Source organism: Panthera pardus, unplaced genomic scaffold, assembly GCF_024362965.1.
Source record: "Panthera pardus isolate Hobbes unplaced genomic scaffold, ASM2436296v1 HiC_scaffold_16, whole genome shotgun sequence".
NCBI classification, from domain to species: domain Eukaryota; kingdom Metazoa; phylum Chordata; class Mammalia; order Carnivora; family Felidae; genus Panthera; species Panthera pardus.
In genome coordinates this window covers 142708996-142729397 of record NW_026526721.1, presented here as the reverse complement: position 1 = coordinate 142729397, position 20402 = coordinate 142708996, and the positions used below count along the sequence as shown (strand labels likewise).

The following is a 20402-nucleotide window of genomic DNA, read 5'->3' as shown; positions in this document are numbered from 1 at the left end:
AATTAACACCTTGTGATAAGGCATTCCTAAGACGGAGTGTCAGACTTCAAATTGTGAAGAGATGTATCTAATTAATCCTCCCGGGAAGACACCGATAAACAAGCCTCTATTTAAATAAAGATCAAGGGCTCGGCGCCCCGTTTGTTGACATTCGCCGCCAGGGTCCCCGCGTTTGCACCCGGGCGGGCGGCCTTCCCGGCGCAGGGTGGAGACCCTTGGCCTGCGGGGCTGCTGCTCCGCCGGGGTTCGCTTCACCTCGGTTCCTGCCCCCAGACAAAAGCGCACAGTGAAGCGAAGAAACCCCAACGAACGCCCAGAGGAAAACGAAGGGCATAAAGGACCCCTACTCCGAGCTGGAAATGCTGTTGTTTGCCATTTTCCACGCTGTCCTTTACATAGTCACATAAAAAAAAAAAAAAAAAAAAAAAAAAAAAAAAAAAAAGGCAAACAAACAAACAGCCCTCTCCTAGACCCTGGAAGGGATGCTGATTGGGGAAGAACTCGGGGCTGGGCCTTCCTTCGCTCGCCACTCAGCCCCGGCACGCGTTCTCTCCCCGTGGTCCCAAGATTCCTTCTCGGTGCCGAAGCTGCGAACTCCGCTGGCCCCTCGGGTAGCTTTCCTGGGGGTGGGGTGGGGGGCGGCCCGCTGGGAAAGGCAGGAAGAGTAAGTACGAAAAGGGGTGCGCGGTGGGGGGAAAGCCGCAGACCCGCGCGCCAAACTCCGAACCAGGGCCGAGGTTCGGAGCCCCTTTCCGAGTCTGCAGCAAAGCATCTCCCGACCCCGGAATGGAGACTTTCAAGCTCCAGATCAGCTTTGGATCCTAGGCTCCTGCTTTTCCAGACACCCTTGATTAGCTTTAAACCTGGGTGTAAAGGCAGACTCACAGTTTTCCCTTTCCTCCACAGTGCCTTCCTTCTTTCTGAACCAAACGACTGGGGGTGGGGGCGGGGGTGTGTGTGTGTGATGATGCAGTTAAAAAAAAAAATGCAGGTGTCACAAAAACGCACCGGAATAAAAACGTTCTCGCATGCCCCTTGAGTTTAATCGAAATTGAGACTCCAGTAGGGGCAGGAATTAAAGCCACTCATTTTCCATTGGCCTGGACGTCGGCCATGCGCATCCCTTTTCTCGTGTTCGCGCCGCAAGGTCCCGCACTCCACTGCACGCCGACTCCAAAAGTTTGGCTTTCACTCGCGGAGATGCCGGCGTCATCGGGAGGCGCTTTCAAAAGGCAATTTGCAAAACGGTTGGTGAGCCCGACTGAGTCCCCTTCCATACCTTCCATAAAATCCCCATCCTTCTGTCCCCCAGCCCTCAAGTTTAGCTTTGGAGTAGGTGAGCTCCGGCCCGCGTGGACTCAGAAGCGCCGAATCTGTCCACCTGCTCCCACTCTCGTCGGGGTCGCACTCCAGCGGGCGACTCGAAGAGGCCTGGGCCCAGCTCACACTGTTGGGGTTCCTCCCCCCCCCCCCCCCCGCTGGAACCTGAAAGCTCCTGAAACTTACGGGCATTTTTTTTTTAAACATGATGGGGACTCTCACCTTGATGGCCACCGGATTTTCCCTTATTACGGCTTAAAGGAAAAATAAACCTCCTCTCCTGGAGATTCATTTACTCCTTCCCCCCCTTTCTCCTTGGCCCTCGGAATCCTTTGAGCTTGGCCAAAGAAGCGCATCAAGTTCCCCGGGGGTAGGATTAGCTGCGCCACATACAGAGCAGGCCCTGGGCGATGGTCCCCAAAGGGCTTCTGAGGGATCCGTGGACCAACCCCGGAGCGCGAGTCACTGTTTATTTTAGGCAGCACGGCGTGCACCCCCCCCCCCCCCCCCCCACACACACACTTTAATCCCCTCACGCCCCGGCCTCCTTAAAAAGCCCTAAACTTGCTCCCATAAGCTTGTGGACTCCCATAGCAACTTCTGTCACTTTAGGCTCGCCGCATCTTTCCGCGCACGGGCGGAGCGCCTTGCCCTTGGCCTTGGAGTCTCGCCGCAGATTCCGCGCCAAGACGCGGGAGCCTTTCTCCCCCGGGCGGCGAGCAGCCTTCGCCATCTGGTGGCCGCGGAGAGTATCTGCCCGGGCGCGCAGGGCTCCCTTCCACTCCAGAAGCCGCGGTTGTGTCGGGTCCTGAAGCGTTCGGTAAACAATTCTTTCCGTTATCCCACTCCCACTCTACCTTTTTAAAGCTTCCTGGTGTGGGGGGAGGAGCCCCGAACGTGGAATTTCTAAGACGCGGCGTTCTAGCTCTGGTCCGCGCGGCTTCCTGGCGGCAGTTGCCCTGGGCTTCCTTGAGCTTCATTCTTTTCTGCCAAGTGGGGACTGAAACAACACAGATCTCGCCTAGTAGTACCCAGGAGGGAGACATGAGACTATAAATTAGCTGCTTTGTAAACTGTCGAGGGACTCCCAGTATTCGTAGGCATTATTAATTACTGACTTTATACATGATGTGTGTTGGTGAACCCAAATGCATTGGCAAATGAAAGATTCTTTATTAGTTCAAAAAAAACTACAGAAAATTTCAAACGTACACCAAAGTAGAGAACAATGGGCCCTCATTTATCTGTCTTCCAGCTACAAACAATCATCAACTCAAGGCTGTTCTTGTTTCATTCTATAATCCTCACCTCATTCACACATCCTAGGAATTCTGACACCTAAACCACAATGATTTCCATACATGGCCCTAAAACATGAGGATTCTTAAAAAAATATATGTTCATTTTTATAATTTATCACACCTACAGAATTAACAATAATTTCTTAATATCATGAGACAGCCAAGCTTGTGTCCTTTATTGTCAAATAGTTTTTGTTGTTCTTTTGTTTTTTTGTTTTTTTTTTTACAGTTGGTTGGTTTGAGTCAGGATCCAAACAAGTCCCACACATCTGGTTAATGTGTCACTTGATTCTCTTAATCAAGAAGGCTTCCCCTTGCTCTCTTCTTTTAGTTTTCCTTACAATGTACTGAAAGAGTCTGAGTATTCCTTCTAATTGTCCAGGTTCTGGATTTTGCTGGCTGCATTCTCTGACCCTTGCATTTGCAATAAAGTGGTAATTAAATAGAAAGACTTGATCTGGTTCAAGTTCTGTTTTTTGATAGCAGTATTTCATCGGAGATAGCATTCCACGAGGAGGCTTGTGTTGTCTGGATTGTCTTTCCTTGGGGCATGCCATTGTCCACTGAGTACTGTCCACTAGATCCGTTAATTCATTAAGGATTTGACAAAGGAAATAAATTTCAGCATATCTATTATCACCAATTATACATACATAGGAAGTGTAAGTCAATGACACTTTTTTTTATCATGTATTTTTTCCCATTTTTATTAGTATATAATCGACATGTAACATTGTGTAAGTTTAAGGGGTACAACCTGATGATTTAATACATGTATATATTGTGAAATGATGACCATAGTGAGGTTAGTTAACACTTCAATCACATGAGATAATAACCACTTCTTTGTATACGGGGAGAATATTCGAGATCTACTCTCTTAGCAACTTTCAGGTATGTGATACCATATTGTTAACTATAGTCATTATGCCATGCATTACATCTTCAGAACTTATTCACCTTATAACTGGACCTTTATAATCTTCTACCCTTTGACCAACATCTCCCCATTTTTCTTATGTCCCTGCACCCAGCCCCTGGCAAACACCATTTTGTTGTCTATTTCTATGAGTTTGGCTTTTTTAGATTCCACATGTAAGTGAGATAATATGGTCTTTGTCTTTTTCTATCTGACTTATTTCCTTTAGCATAACACTCTCAAGGTCGATCCATGTTGTCACAGAAGGCAGGATTTTATTTTATTTTATTTTTTAATATTACACTAGATAGATAGATAGATAGATAGATAGATAGATAGATTATACCATATATATAGATATATAGATACATAGATTATACCATATATATACATACATATCTCCATTCATCTATCAACGTACACTTAGGCTGTTTCCATGTTTTAGCTCTTGTGAATGATGTTGCAATGAACATGGGTGCAAGTATCTCTTCAGGATAGTGATTCTCAGTGACACTTTGAATGTGACAAGCAGAGTAAACCAAAAAGCCAAGGTCTCTGCCCTTTATATATCATCACAAGAAAACAGCTGTGGCCCTCTGGAGAACATGGGCCATAGAAGATTGAGTGAGTGGGGTGCCTGGGTGGCTTAGTCGGTGTTTGACTTCAGCTCAGGTCATGATCTCACGGTTCGTGAGTTCAAGCTCCGCATTGGGCTCTCTGCTGTCAGCACAGAGCCCACTTCAGATCCTCTATCATAGAGCCTGCTTCAGATCATCTGTCCTCCTCTCTCTCTGCCCCTGCCCCAAGCATTCTCTCTCTCTCAAAAATAAACATTAGCAAAAGAGAGAAAATTAAGTGAGAAAATGGACAAAGTGCATAAATTGGTAAAATTTAGCAGATGATATACTTTTGTTGAAACAGTTTGCTAAACACAAGTTGCTAAGAAATCATAAAACCAGTGCATAACAAAGTGATAAAATACGTTTTTATTTGCTTGTGTACTCCCAGGGCAAACCGTCAATCTCCTAATCCCCTTACAGGTATATTTCAAGAATCCATAAGGTGAAGCATCACATGCGGATCATAAGTGATAAAAAGGACTATCAAAAAACCTTGATGGTTGTTCGAGGGAGGTGATGATTCCAGCCATGACAAGTAAAGAAAAGTGGTTTCTACCGTTTCGTTTGGAGTGAAAGCCAGGTTTGAGGAGGGGGTGTGAGGGAGGAGGTGGGGGAGAGTCCGTGGGACCGCCAGGATTCACAGTTCCCAGCCCAGGACCGCTGGAACAGAGGCGGAAGGGGTAACTGAGAATATCATGGTGATTCTAACAAGAACAAGCGTCGATTTTAAGATGGAGATGCCGTTGCTATGATCCTGTCCCCTTCCATCCCAGACACAGTATTGGAGCCTACTCCACAGGCCACCAGGCAGGCTCCAACAGTCTGTGATTGTCACCATTTCTTTTCATAATGCCCAGTTTTAATGCCCTGAGAATATGGCCTTCTGTTAGATAGGACTTCTTCCTAAGTCCCCAAACCAATCGTCGGTCCTCGAGTCACTGCACTGGAGAGCTAGGAGGCACCTTGGAGACTGCTCTGTCCATCCCGTCATACAGAGGTAGGGCAAGGGTCACAGTGCTCTGGGGCATGCCCTGCCCCCTAAGGGGTCCATGAGCTCTGCAGGATACTGTCAGTTGGACACTATACTTTAAACATAAAATATTTCAGTAAAATATTATAGTAATGGAACATAAATGTAAAATATTTAGTAATGAAAACATAACATTGTAAAGCGTAGCTTGCATTATTGTTTTTCAGGGAATGAACAAGATTTGAAATCTAAATGGAGCAATAATTAATCTTTCTTCTTTATTTTTTGCTAAAATCTGACCCTGTCATGAAATGGCATCTATTTCCTCCTGCACTTTGACCTATACTCAGCCCTGCGGTAGAGAAGCCACAGAATCTACGTCCTCTATCTTACATATTTGCCGGTGTTCTTAATCTTGGCAGGCAGGTTTTATCTTTATCTTATGAATCTAAGATCCAAAAACGTTCTCTGGAATTTTACTTCTTCCAGGATTCCAGTTTTTTTCCTGTGCAAAGAGAAGGTGATTGTGGATCTAATGGATCAACTAGTTAGACTGTGTTCATCACTAAATACTTAGAAGGCTGCAGATAGAGGAGCGCCTGGGTGGCTCAGTGGGTTAAGTGTCCTACTCTTGATTTCAGCTCAGGTCATGATCTCGCGGTTTTTGAGATCAAACCCTGTGTGGGGTTCTGCTCTTGAGATTCTCTCTCTCCTACCTCTCTGGACCTCCCCTCTTCCCCCTCTCTTTCTCTCTGAAAATAAGTAAGTACATAAATACATAAACATTTAAAAAATGGTTTAAAAAGGAAGGCTGCAGATAGGGACCACATAGCTGCTGCAGAAAAGCCCAGGGAAATGTGAATTGACGTAGCGTACAAAAATATGCACGTGCGTGCTTCTATGTGGGAGTGTGTATTTGTGCTCTGGAGCAAAATATCATTAAGCTGAGATTACAGAATATAAAATATGATTATAATAGAATGATTTGGTGACATCTAAAATTTCCTTTAGGGATTCCTCTGCTCAGAGCTGTCAAAACAGATTGTATAACTAGACTATACCAAGGAAGGTGACTCTAGTCCTACTGATGAAATACTCTTCTGAAAGACAGAACGTAAACAGAAGAGGGTCTCTAGGAATACAACTGAATCCTAATCTGGAGGTGGATGCCTTAAATAACTCCTTCCCATTACTCTTTCCCTTCCAGCCAAAAGGATTTAGCTTGGCGCTAAGGAAGAAAGGTTCCTGCAGGAGTCTCTAGACAGTCAGGGCAATAATGTCCACCAAGTATATCATTGGTTTATCTATGTTTCTTAGCCCCCTTGTACTTAGGCAGGGTCATTAGAACCCAGAGAGAGAGAACAGTATGGATAAGGCCGTTTGTCAGAAGCTGCAGCCTTTCAAAGAGGGGCTTGGTCAAACTTCATTAAGCCAGCAACGAGGAAGCCAGTCTCTTGTCTTGCGTCCTTCCACCCTGATCCCTTGCCAGTGTCCATAATAGGCTGAACCCACTGAGAAGCCAGAGAGCCGGGCAATCTTTTGATGCAGTCATATAGGTCAACCTCCTGGGCACGAGGAAGGATGGAGAAGAGTGGAGAGTGCACATGGCGGCAATGAGGAAGATGTGCAGCCCAGCTCTCACCCTCCCCAACCTACCCACAATGCCTTGATTACTGAAAGTTACATTTCTCAACTCCCTACGGTTGATTTGCAGTATTTCTAGAAAAGGTATGTCAAGGAGAGCTGGAAATCTGGATTCTTATATGGAAGTTGCATTATTGCTCAGGATCGACAACTTATTTGACAACATTGAACAACCAAACACTCTTGGAAAAGATTCAGCTATGGAACTTCAGCTAGCTCTTGATCCCTGATCTGGATATAATTCTAAATTAAAAAAAAAAAAAAACTTTTTAATATTTATTCTTTTTTCTTTCTTCCTTTCTTTCTTTCTTTCTTTCTTTTTTGAGAATGAGGGAGAGAGACACAGAACCTGAAGCAGGCTCCAGGCTCTGATCTGTCAACACAGAACCCATCATGGGCCTGGAACCCACGAACTGCGAGATCAGTTCTGAGCCAAAGTCGGACGCTTAACAGATTGAGCCACCCAGGCGCCCCAAGATTGAATTCCAATTAAATCCGAAAAATGTCAAAAGCAGGGCATCTGCTCCGAGACAAGATGGGGTAACAAGGATATGATTTATCTTTATGCCTGGAAAAAACAATTTGTAACTGAAAACCAGGCAAAATATCAGAGACATTAAACATCAGGCAGGGTGGAATAAGCATCTGTTAGAGAAGATTAAAAACAAATGAGGAAAGGCCTAAGAGTGCTCCAACTTACTGCCTGGAGAGTTTTCAGGCTGCAGTTCAGGGTAGGGTTGGGGGCCCGGACAGAGCCCAGCAGTCTCCTCGAGTTGAGGACACCGAGTTGTGAGGCTGGGCTACCAAGATGGCTAGAGTCCTCGGGGCAGAGTTTCAGAAAGGAGAATGCCGGCCAGAGAAACAGCCGAGAGCTGAGCAGGGTCCCCCTGAGCTCTCAGAGTGCTGATGAGCACGTGCATGTGAAGAAACTACCCGAAGCCCAGGGGAAAAACCACCCAAGAGGATAAGGCAGGGTTTCTCAACCTTAACGCTACGTTGGGACAGAGATTTCTTTATTTGAGGGGCTGCATTATAAGATGTTTAATGGCATCTTGGCTTTTCCTGACGATAGGTCAGCAGCAACACTCCCTTCCCAAAGTGTCCCAAGACTCCAAAAGTGTCTCCAGACACTTTCAAATGTCCTTTCTGGGGCAGTATTGCCCCCAGCTGAGAACTACTGGCCCTCAGCATCCCCTCTGCTGGAATAGTTCCTGTTCCCACCAGCTAGAGCACAAAACTTCATGATTCATGAGGTGTTGGGAAGAGGACTCGAAAAGGTCCTGTCTCTGTAGTGGGCTAAAGTAGCCCCAGACTAAATGCTGCTTCGGTCTTTCTAGTAAAGTCAAAGAGTAAAAGCTGATACTTAACTACATCCCGGAAGAAAGCTCAGCTATATTTATAGTAATGAACATAACAACCAACACATAACAAGCAAAAAATTAAAAAGTTGTGGCATGTAGGGGCATCTGGATGGCTCAGTCAGTTAAGCGTCCCACTCTTGATTTCGGTTCAGGTCATGATCCCATGGTTCGTGAGTTGGAGCCCCACATGGGGCTCCACACTGACAGTGAAGAGCCTGCTTGGGATTCTCTCTTCCTCTCCCTCTCCCTCTCCCTCTCTCTCTCTCTCTCTCTCTCTCTCTCTCTCTCTTTCTGCCCCTCCCCTCACTCTCCCTCTCTCTTTCTCTCAAAACAAATAAATAAACTTAAAAAAAAATTGTGGCAGGGCGCTTGGGTGGCTCAGTCGGTTAAGCGTCTGACTTTGGCTCCCGTCATGATCTCGCAGTCGGAGGGTTCAAGCCCCATGTCGGGCTCTGTGCTGACAGCTTGGAGCCTGGAGCCTGGTTCTGATTTTCTGATTCTGTGTCTCCCTCTCTCTCTGTTCCTCCCCTGCTCTCACTCTGTCTGTCTCTCTCTCAAAAATAAAGATTTTGAAAAAAAATTTAAAAAAATTAAAAAAAAATTGTGGCACCTAAGAAAAAATACCAAACATGCAAAGTAGCACAAAAATATGATCCAGAAGGAGAAAATAAAAACTGTCAAAACCAACACAAAGTGACACAGATGATGTAATTAGTAGTTAAGAATATTAATTATTATTATTATTATTTATTCCATATGTTCAAGAAGCTAAAAAAAAAGTTGAACATGCCAAGTAAAAGACAAAAATGGTACAAAAAAGAACCAAATGGAACTTCTAGAGGTAAAAACTATAGTGTCTAAAATGAAAAATACACTGGAGATTAGTGTATTTAGTGTATGATGCCTTGCAGAAGAAAAGATTAGTGAACTTGAAGGCATAGCAACAGAAACCACAAAATGAAACACAGAAAGAAAAAAGACTAAATTGGTGGAGCCACTACAGAAAACAGTTTGGAGGGTCCTCAAAAAATTAAAAATAGAAATACCATTTGATCCAGCAATCCCATTTTGGGGTATGTATCTGAAAATAAGATACTAAAGTGATACCTACACCCCGTGTTCATTGCAGCATTATTCACAATGGCCAACACATGGAAACAACCTATGTGTCCATTAATGGATTAATGGATAAACAAGATATGAGATACACACACACACACACACACACACACACACACACACACTATGGAATCTTATTTAGACACGAGAAAGAAGGAAATCCTGTCATTTGTAACAACATGGATGGACCTGGAGGGCATTATGCTAAATGAAACAAGCCAGACAAAGACAATTACTATGTGACAATACTTAAATGTGGAATCAAAGAAAGAAAGAAGAAAAGAAAGAAAGAAAGAAAGAAAGAAAGAAAGAAAGAAAAGAAAAAGAAAAGAAGGAGGAGGAGGAGAAGGAGAAGGGGAAGAGGAGGAAGGGGGGAGGAGAGGAGAGGAAAGGAGAGAAAGGAAAAAGTAAATCTCATAGAAACAGAGAGTAGAAATGTGGTTGCCAGAGGCTGACAGGCAGGGGAAATAGAAAGAGGTTTATAAAAGAATACAAACTTTCAGCTGTAAGATGAATAAGTTCTGAGGACCTAATGTAAAGCATGGTGACTATAGTTGATATGACACTGTATTGTATAATTAAGATTTGCTAAAAGAGTAGAACTTAAATGTTCTCTCACACGCAAAAAGATAAATGGATTTGTTAACTAACTCAATTGGGGGGGTTCTTTCACAATGTATATGCACATCAAATTACTACAACGTATATTTTAAATATCTTCCAATTTTTTCTGTCAATTAATGAATAAAACGGAAACATTTTTTTTAAATACCAAAAAAAAAAAAAAAAAAAGGAATAGAGCTTCAGCGAACTCTGGAAAATTTCAACGACCTCACTTACATGTAATTGGAATCAACAAAATGGTACGGAAAAAAATATTTAAAGAGATAATCATCAAATTTCTCAAATTTGATGAAAGTTATAAATCCACCAATCCAAATGGCTCGATGTGGCCAATCACAGAAACATGAAGAAGACAACAAAAAGCCTCACGTTAATCAAGTTGCTTAAAACCAATGATAACAAGGAAAATGCAAACGCAGCTAGGGGAAAGAGAAAAGACACGTCATGTACAAAAGAACAAAGATTGGAATAACGGCAGGAAATAGGTACACTGAATGACAGTGAAACATCTTCAGAGTACAGAAGGGATAAAACCATCAACCTAGAAATCTATATCCGATGAAAAAGCTTTCAAAAATAAGTCACGTGAAGACTTTTCAGACACATGGGCGCTGAAGAATTCATCACCAGGAGATCTGCACTAGAAGAAATGTTAAAAGAGGGGTAGCTGAGTGGCTCAGTAGGTTAAGCCTGAGACTTCAGCTCAGGTCGTGATCTCACAGTTCATGAGATCAAGCTCTGCATTGGGCTTTCTGCTATCAGTGTGCAGATCCTCAGTCTTCCCCTCTCTCTGCCCATCCCCCCTGCGTGCGCATGCGCGTGCTCTCTCTCTCTCTCTCTCTCAAAATAAATAAACATTAAGAAAAAAATGTTAAAAGAAATGCTTCAGGTAGAAGAAAACTGATACCAGATGGAAATCTGAGATCTAAATAAAGGAATTAAGTAAGACCCTTGGGACTGGTAAATACCTGGGTAAATTTAAAATACTTGCTTTCTTATTTCTAAAGTCTCTTTAAGAGAAAATCAACCGTTTAAATGGAAAATATGATATTGTTGTATTTGGGCGTCTGGTTGGCTCAGTCGGTTAATGGTCCAACTGGTGATTTCAGCTCAGGTCATGATCTCACTGTCGGTGAGATCGAGGCCTACATAGGCCTGCCTGATGACAGCACAGAGCCTGCTTGGGATTCTCTCCCCCACTCTCTGCCTCTCCCTGCCTGCACACTCTCTCTGCCTCTCAAAAATAAAAAAATAAACTTAAAAAAAAAGATACTATTGTATTTATAACATATAGAAGTAAAATATATGACAATTATAGAACAAAGGCTGGGAGGAGAGAAATGAAGTATATTATTATGAATACAACAAGTGGTATAATACCTATATAGTATAATAGTATCTATAAAATAAATTATATAATATTTGTACAGTATAATATAGTATCCATACAAGTGATATAATATCACTTGAGGGTAAACTGTGATAAGTTAAAGATATTTACTAAAAATCCTAAAGCAACCATAAAAATAGCACAATAAAGAATTATATCAGGCGCCTGGGTCAGTCAGTTAAGCACCTGTCTTCGGCTCAGGTCATGAACTTGCAGTTCATGAGCTCAAGCTCTGCCTTGGGTGAGCCCTGCTTCTCTCTCTCTCCCTCTTTGTCTCTTTACCTCTGGTGGGATTCTCTCTCTCTCTCTCTCCCTCTCTTTCTCTGCCCCTTGCTCACTTGTGTCCTCTCTCTCTCAAAAAAAAAATAAATAAATAAATAAAATAAAATAAAAAAGAATTATAGCTAATAAGCCAACAAAAGAGATAAAATGGAACCATAAAAAATATTTCATTAATCCAAAGAAGGCACAAAAAGAAGAAAAAGGAAACAAAGAACAAATTGGACAAATAGAAAACAAATAACAATGTGGTAGGTTTCAATCCAAAATATCAATAATCACATTCAACGTAAATGGTTTAACCACCCCAGTTAAAATTCAGAGATTGTCATATTGGATTAAAAAGCAGGACATAACTATATGCCGCTTATAAGAAATATAAAGACATACGTAAGTAAAAATTTAAAAGATTAAAAATATATACATGCTAACACTAATCAAACAAATCTAGAGTGGCTATATTAATATCAAAGTAGACTTTATTTTTTTAATTTTTAAAATTTTATTTTTAGAGAGAGAGGATGAATATGAGTGAAGGAGAGGCAGAGGGAGAAAGAGAGAGAATTTTAAGCAAGTCCCAAGCTCAGCATGGAGCTGGATGCCAGGCTAGATCCCACAACCCTGGGATCATGACCTGAGCCAAAACAAAAGTTGGACACTTCACAGACTGAGCCACTCAGGCGCCCCTCAAAGTAGACTTTAAAGAATAAAACAGGTTATTCCATAAAGATAATGAAATAAATTTATCAATAGGTCAGAATAATCCTAAGTGTTTATAAATCTAATAACAAAGATTTATCCCAGGTTTATGTAACATTAAAAAAATTAATGGAATTCACGATGTTTATAGACCAAAAATGAAAAACCATGATTATCTCTATAGATGCAGAAAAAGCATTTGATAAACTCCAACATTTATTCCTGAAAAACCTCTTAGCAACCTTGAAATAGAACTGAATTTCCTCAACCTGCTACAGGACATCCACGAAAAACCTAAACTAACATCATACTTAATAGAGAAAAGTAGTGGCACCTGGGTGGCTCATCGGTTAAGTGTCCGACTTAGGCTCAGGTCATGTTCTCACAGTTCGTGGGTTCCAGCCCCACATTGGGTTCTGTGCTGACAGCTCAGAGCCTGAAGCCTGCTTCGGATTCTGTGCCTCCCTCTCTCTCTGCCTCTCCCTTGCTCATGCTCTGCCTCCCTCTCCTTCAAAAAAATGAAAAAAATATTAAAAAAAATTTTTTTTAAATAGTGAAAAGTAGAATGCTTTCTTCTCTAGATTGGGAACGAGGCAAGGATGTTTCCTCGTTTCTACTCAATGTGATACCAGAGGTTCTAGATTAGAAAGGTCGCAGTAAAACTGCCTTTGTTTGCCGGTAACATGATCATATACAGACAAAAATTCTATGAAGAAGCCATTAAAAATAAATTATTTTAGTAGCGTTGTAGGATAAGTGTAAATGATCAATACATACACATTTATTGTATTTTTTACATACCAGCAACAAACCATCAGAAATTGAATTTAAAATGTTCCTTAAAAATGGTATCAAAAAGGGGCACCTGGGTGGCTCAGTTGGTTAAGCGTCGACTTCACCTCAGGTCATGATCTCATGGTTCCTCGGTTCGAGCCCCACGTGGGGCTCTGTGCTGACAGCTCGGAGCCTGGAGCCTGCTTTGGATTCTGTGTCTCCTTCTGTCTCTGCCCCTCCTCCACTTGTGCTCTGTCTGTCTCTAACAAAAATAAATAAATGTAAAAGAAAATTTTTTTAAGATGGTGTCGAAAATATGAAATTCGTAGGTAGAGCCCTGACAAAAGATGTAGAAGACTAATGCTCTAAAAGCTATAAAACGTTGATGAGAAAAATTGAAGACCTAAATAAACAGGGAGTTACATTGTGTTCGTAGATCAAAAGGCTCAATATTGTTAAGAAGTCAATTCTTCCCAAAGTGATATATAAATTCAGCAGGATTTTTTTTGGTAGAAATTGACAAGCTGATCCTAAAATTCCCTTGGAAATGGAAAAAACTTAGAATAGCCCCCCAAAAAACAAAGAAACAAACAACTTTGAAAAAGAAAGATACTGTGTTTAAGATTTATTATAAGGCTGCACTAACCAAGACAGTACGGGTATAGTTGGCATAAAAAAAAACAGACCAATGGCACTCATAGGGTGTCTAAATGTTGACCCTCACAACCGATACCTGACTTTCCGCAACAGTGCAAAACCATTCAGTGGAGAAAGAGTAGTCTTCTTAGCAAAAGGTAGTAAGATACCTGATAGTCATATGCAAGCCATACTTCGCATTGTATTCAAATACTTCACATTGTCTTCAAGTGTCAGTCCACAATGGGTGATAGACTTAGCTATAAAACCTAATATTAGAACATTTATAGAAGAACACATAGGAGAAAACTTTGTGATCTCGGTCAAGCAAAGATTTCTTAGGTCTAACGTCAAATGTACTATTCGTAGAAGAAAATACTGATGAATTGGACTTTATCAAAAATAAGTAAGAACTTCTGCTCTTTGAAAGGCATTGTTAAGAGAATACAAAGGCAAACCATGGAATGGGGGAGATACTAATCTTTAAAAGTTTTACACCTTTCTCTTTACTCCTCCGCAGGAAAAAAAAAATGGGTTGTGATTTTTAGCTGTATTAATTTGGGTCAGATTTATATTTTTGAGATATTGAGTCTTTCTATCCAGGATATGTCTACTTACTGAAATCTTATTTTGTATCTTTTAATAATATGTTATGCTTTTCCTTTGTAGATCCTAATTTCTTTTTTTAAGGTGGTTTTTTAAAAATATTTTTTAAGTTTTTTTTAAAATATTTATTTTTGAGAGAGAGAGAGAGAGACAGATGGACAGACAGAGCATGAGCAGGGAGGGGCAGAGAAAGAAGGAGACACAGAATCTGAAACAGGCTCCAGGCTCTGAGCTGTTGGCCCAGAGCCCATTGGCACCCCAAACCCATGAACTGTGAGATCATGAGATCATGACCTGAGCATAAGTCGAACGCTTAATGGACTGAACCACTGAGGCGCCCCTTAAGTTTGTTTGTTTGTTTGTTTGTTTGTTTGTTTGTTTGTTTTGAGAGACACAGAGAGAGCATGAGCAGGGGAGGAGCAGAGAGGGGAAGAAAGGGAGAATCCCAAGCAGGATCCATGAGGACAGTGCATGGAACCCGAGGTGAGGCTCCATCCCACCAACTGTCAGATCGTGACCTGAACCTAAATCAAGAGTTGGACGCTTAAATGACTGAGCCACTCAGGTGCCCCTAAACGTGATTTTATTAAAGCATGGGGACAGTACTCATAGGCAGAAAGAGCTGTGTAGATCCTAATATGTTGTTGCATATTTGTTCCTATGTATTATATGGATTAATCATGAGAGAGGAATGTTTTATTTTTCATTTTAAAACTTACCAGTGATATTTTAAAAGCTCTTGATTTTTCATTATATAACTTATGCTCATCTCTCTTACCAACTTTTCTGGTTTACACGTTAACCATTCTGACAAGTGTGAAGTGATTTCTCACTGTAGTTTAGATTTCCATTTCCCTGATGATCAGTGATATTGAGCATCTTTCCATTTGTCTGTTGACTATCTGTATGTCTTCTTTGGAAAAATGTCTATTCATGCCTTCTGCCCATTTTTAAATGGGATCATTCTTTTTTGGGGTGTTGAGTTTTATAAGTGCTTTACGGATTTTGCATACTAATCCTTTACCAGATATGTTATTTGCAAATATCTTCTCCCACTCAGTAGTTGCCTTTCAGTTTTGTTGATTACTTCCCTTGCTGTGCAGAAGCCTTTTATTTTGATGAAGTTTCAATAGTGTATTTTGGCTTTGGTTTCCTTTGTCTCAGAAGACATATCTAGAAAGTTATTGCTTCAGCCAATGTCGAAGAGGTTACTGCCTGTGTTTTCCTCTAGGATTTTGATGGTTTCAGGTCTCACATTTAGGTCTTTAATCCATTTTGAATTAATTTTTGTGTATGGTGGTCCTCTTTCATTCTTTTACATGTTGCTGTACAGTTTTTCCAACACATTTGTTGGACAAGCTGTCTTTCTCTCATTGGATATTCTTTCCTGCTTTTTGGAAGGTTAATGGACCGTGTAGTATGGGTTCACTTCAGGGTTTTCTATTCCGCTCTATTGATCTATGTTTCTATTTTTGTGCCCGTACCATACTATTTTGACCATTACAACTCTGTAATATAACTTGAAGTCTGAAATTGTGAAGCCTCCAGCTTTGCTTTTCTTTTTTCAAGGTTGCTTTGGCTATGTGGTGTCTTTTATGGTTCCATACAAATGTTACTAGTTCTAGGATTGTTTGCTCTAGCTCTGTGAAAAATGCTGGTGGCATTTCGATAGGGATTGTATTAAATGTGCAGATTGTTTTGAGTAGTATAGACAGTTTAAAAATATTTGTTCTTCGAATCCATGAGCATGAATGTCTTTCCATTTCTTTGTATTGTCTTCACTTTCTTTCATCAATGTCTTACAGTTTTCAGAGTATATAGGTCTTTCACTTCTTAGGTTAGGTTTATTCCTAGGTATCTTATTGGTTTTGGTGCAATTGTAAATGGGAATGATTCCTAAATTTCTCTTTCTGCTGCTTCATTATTGGTGAATAGAAATGCAACAGATTTCTGTATATTGATTTTGTATCCTGCAACTACTTAATTCATGTATCAGTTCTAGCAACTTTTTGGTGGAGTCTTTTGGGTTTTCTATATAGAGTATCATGTCATCTGCAAATAGAGTTTTTTTTACTTCTTCCTTACCAATTTAGATGCCTTTTATTTCTTCATGTTGTCTGATGTTGTGGCTAAGACTTCTAGTACTGTGTTAAATAACAGTGGTGAGAGTGGACAGCCCTGTCTTCTTCCTGACTTTAGAGGAAAAGCTCTCAGCTTTTCCCCATTGAGGATGATGTTAGCTGTGGGTTTTTCATATGTGGCCTTTATTATGTTGAGGTCTGTTCCCTCTAAATCTACTTTGTTGAAGATTTTTATCATGAATAGATGTACTTTGTCAAATGCTCTTTCTGAATCCATTGAAAAGATCATATGGTTCTTATCCTTTCTTTTATGAATGTGGTGTATCACGTTGATTGATTTGAACCACTCCTGCAACCCAGGAATAAATCCCACTTCAGCATGGTGAATGATTTTTTAAATGTACTGGTGGATTCAGTTTGCTGGTATTTTATTGAGAATTTTTGGATCCATGTTCATCAGGGATATTGGCCTGTAGTTGTCTTTTTTAGTGGAGTCTTCATCTGGTTTTGGTATCAGGATAACACTATTTTTATATGTAAAATGGAATTAGGTCCTAGGCTCAGGTTGTTATAAAAAGGGTGTTCTCTTACACCCTTATCACACTTAGTGTGATATGATAAGGGAGGTGCTGACCAACCAGATGGATGCCGCTGTGCTAGCCATTAACCCTTTGATGATGGATTATGTGTGTGTGTGTCTGTGTGTGTGTGTGTGTGTGTGCGCGCGCGCATTCCTAGGGGGTCTTTACGGAAGAGGCTGTAGCAGTTGGGGGCATCTGGAAGACACTGGCTTTTTACCAAACAGCTTATTTGTATATTATTCTTTTAAAAGTTTTTTCAAAATGTCTACCTCTCTTTGGGTTTATTCTAGTGATCGTTTACTAAAAACCATTCATTTCTTTCACTATTACCTTATAACCATTTTATATTCAGATATGCCTGTGTTTATAGCTTTTTAAAATAATTTCTAATATTGTGTATTTTAAATTTTTCCCTGTTTTCCCATGGTTTTCAGAGTTTTACATACATACTATTTTTTTTTTTAATCAGTGTTTGGTTTTTCTCTATTTAATTAAGTCCTAATTTTATTTTTTATTAAATTCTCCTAATTGGGGGTTTATACTATTCGTAATTTATACAAATGCCTACCTTGCTCACTTATTTTCAGTTTTTAATTTTTGCTGATAAAAGCATTTAAGGCTACATTTTTTTATAAGTATCTGATTGTCTTAAATATTTTTTAAGCTTTGTTCGAGACTCAGCTAAATTCCTACATTTTAATTTGTTGATGTTTCTCAAGTTTCTTTTAAAAAATTTTTTAAATGTTTATTTATTTTGAGGAAGACAGTGAGCAGCGAACAGGGGAGGGACAGAGAGAGAGGGAGAGAGAGAATCCAAAGCAGACTCTAACAGCACAGAGCCTGATGCAGGGCTCGATCTTATGAACCGAGATCATGACCATGAGCTGAAATCAAGAGTGGGACACTTAACCGACTGAGCCACCCAGGCGCCCTATGTTTCTTTTTTTAAAACCAACTTTACTGAAGTAAAACTTACATAAATAAAATGAATGCATTTTGAGTATGCAGTCGAATGGGTCTTAGCAAATGTGTACCCATGAAACATTCCTCTGATCTCAGAAGATTTCTTTGTGTCTTTTACCAGTGGAGCCCCAAGGTATCTGCCAATTTGTGTCCCATCCTTTTATCTTTCCACAATTTCACATACATGAATCATACAGTGTATATTTGATTGTATCTAGCTTCTGTTTAACATTAATATTAGATAAGGAAATACATAGTTCTAAGCCTGTCATGTTGTAAGTGCTTAATAAATCCTTGCTATTTTTACTGTTATTCCCTGGCTCAATTATAAGCAGTTTGTACCTCTAACTCTGTTCTGTGCACTAATAGGTGGTCAACATACATTTTTAGTTTAACTGTAGACTATAATAATTTTTTTAAAAACAAAGCATTTGCAAATATTGTGTTAGATAACTGTTATAACCACATTGCAAATATTGATTCACTAATTGCTCAAAATGACTCCATGAGGAAAGTGTGTTATCCTTGGCTAGCAGGAGCGACTGAAGTTCAGAGAGTCAGAAAGCATGCCCAGATCATACATCTGGCAAATGGCAGAGCTGAATTTCAACCCAGGCAGTTAGGCTGCTGAATGTACGTGATTAAACACTGTGCCATGCATGGGGTGGGTCCATGAAGTGCAACCGTAACACAAATAACGTACCCCAGAATGTCCTTGATTCTCATGAGCTTGCTACCATTATCCCAATTTGACAGATAGTTGATGAGTGAGTGACCTAAAAGTCGCACGACTTCGGTGCCCCGCAAAGCTGACTCCAAACCCGATGATTTCCCACTTCTTGAAGCCATTTCTTTACTCTCCCACAAGCCACTCCATTTATAGAGGAACAAGTCCACTTTTGGTAGATGTGTTCTGCATATTCAATCTGAGCAGTATTGGCAAAATCTTGATGTGCTGGTCAGTTTGGGGGAATGCGGTAAAATCTCAAGCATCCCACTGCTCTGGGAGCTCACTTTTTCCCCACGCTTTCATTCTTCTCATCACCCACTAGAGGGCAGATTTGTGTCACTACTTTCTCCTCTGAGAGAGGAAACATGATGCCCAGTCCAGCAGCAGAACCACAGGCTGAGGGCAGACATTGCCCTGAAAATGTGGGTGATCTCACCTCTTTGGTAGGAAAGTGATGAGATGGAAGGTCAGTAAAAAATCTTAAGTGTGTGTTAGAGCACCTCATGCACTGCGATCACTTTCTTACTTCTGTGGAAAGTGAAGGAAATGATGATTTGGGAATACCTGTTCCTGTTTCCTCTACTCTTGAAATCTCCAGCCACTAGGGTAAGGACCAGGAGACAAGGGAGTCAGGAGCCACTAACAAAAGGCTTGGGAACAGGGTGAGTTCTTCCGCTGGCTTAGAGTTCTCCGGCCCGGTGTTGAGAATAATAAGGCAATGTGCTGCTATAATTGTGCACCTGTGCTCAAGTGCACACGAATGCAATCTGTTCCCAGGAAAGTTCCAGTGGACAGCTGTGGGGCCGTCGTCCATGGCCTGGCTTGCTGAACGTGCTTGCTCCACAGGCAGCTGGAGCCCTGACGAGCCCCAACAGGATAAGGCAAGTGCCCATGTCTGTGTCATTGTCAGTCTGGCAGGCTCTAGTTCCTATTATAAGCTACTTGGATTTGGGAGGGGTGGGGGAGGGGAGAGGAATGATCCAGCTACGTGAGCTGCCTTTCTGAAGGTGCCGGAAGCCTGGAGCTTCTATCTCTCACAGGCTTTTCTAAGTGGCTTATAGCTGAACTTGACCACAAGGTCTCCAAGTACAGTCAGGGTGAATGCAAGGGCATCATTCTCTCCTCCAGAACTGGAAGTAGAAACAGGTTAAGAAAAACAAAATTAAGAGCAAAAGCAAAACCACGGTCTTCGGGACTAAATGTCTATGTATCTAGGTGGAAAGAATGTGTCTTTCTTTTTGACTCCATTCCCAAACACAGGTGCTATTTGCAGCCTACTTGGGGCAGTGGAACTTGGGCTCACCTCCGTCATTTGAATGTATGCGACATTCTTCTGGTTCTGTTTGTTCCAAGCACCCTGCTTCTCAGAGCTCAATTCTTTATGTCTGATGGCCTGCTCCATACCCTCATCTGTTTAAATACAAAAGTTATCAGGGGAAACAACAGGTGACTCACGGCACGTTTTGTGCAAAGAGGACCAGGGAGCCAGGTGGATGTGTCCTGGGAGCTGGGAATTTAAGCTGCTCTTTTAAAGTCCCTTAAAGGCTGTTACTAACACGTTGGGCACTGGAGGTCCTTAGGAACTAGGACTTTTGTAGTTGTATGATGTGTCTTCCCCAAGGTTTTCTGCCAAGAAAAGAGAAAAGCTGTTTCTCTGGGTACCATTTATTTCACAAAGTAAATGCTTAGACTTAACACTGTGGAGAGGTTAACTGGATGGAGTATGGGCATCTTCAGTTCCAGGACTGCTGCCAGCTTAGAACAGCTGCTTACTCTCTCCAAGCC

The 20402-nt window shown here is 41.3% G+C and overlaps 1 long non-coding RNA gene across 1 annotated transcript; it reads right to left on the bottom strand.

Annotated features, from left to right (window-relative positions):
* Nucleotides 1-1021: 1021 nt before the first annotated feature.
* Nucleotides 1022-2299, bottom strand: LOC109251341 (uncharacterized). Its single transcript, XR_002073458.2, has 2 exons — nucleotides 2178-2299; nucleotides 1022-1222 (listed from the first exon to the last, which is right to left on the bottom strand). It is a non-coding gene; the product is annotated as an uncharacterized LOC109251341 (long non-coding RNA).
* Between the last annotated feature and the right edge of the window lie 18103 nt (nucleotides 2300-20402).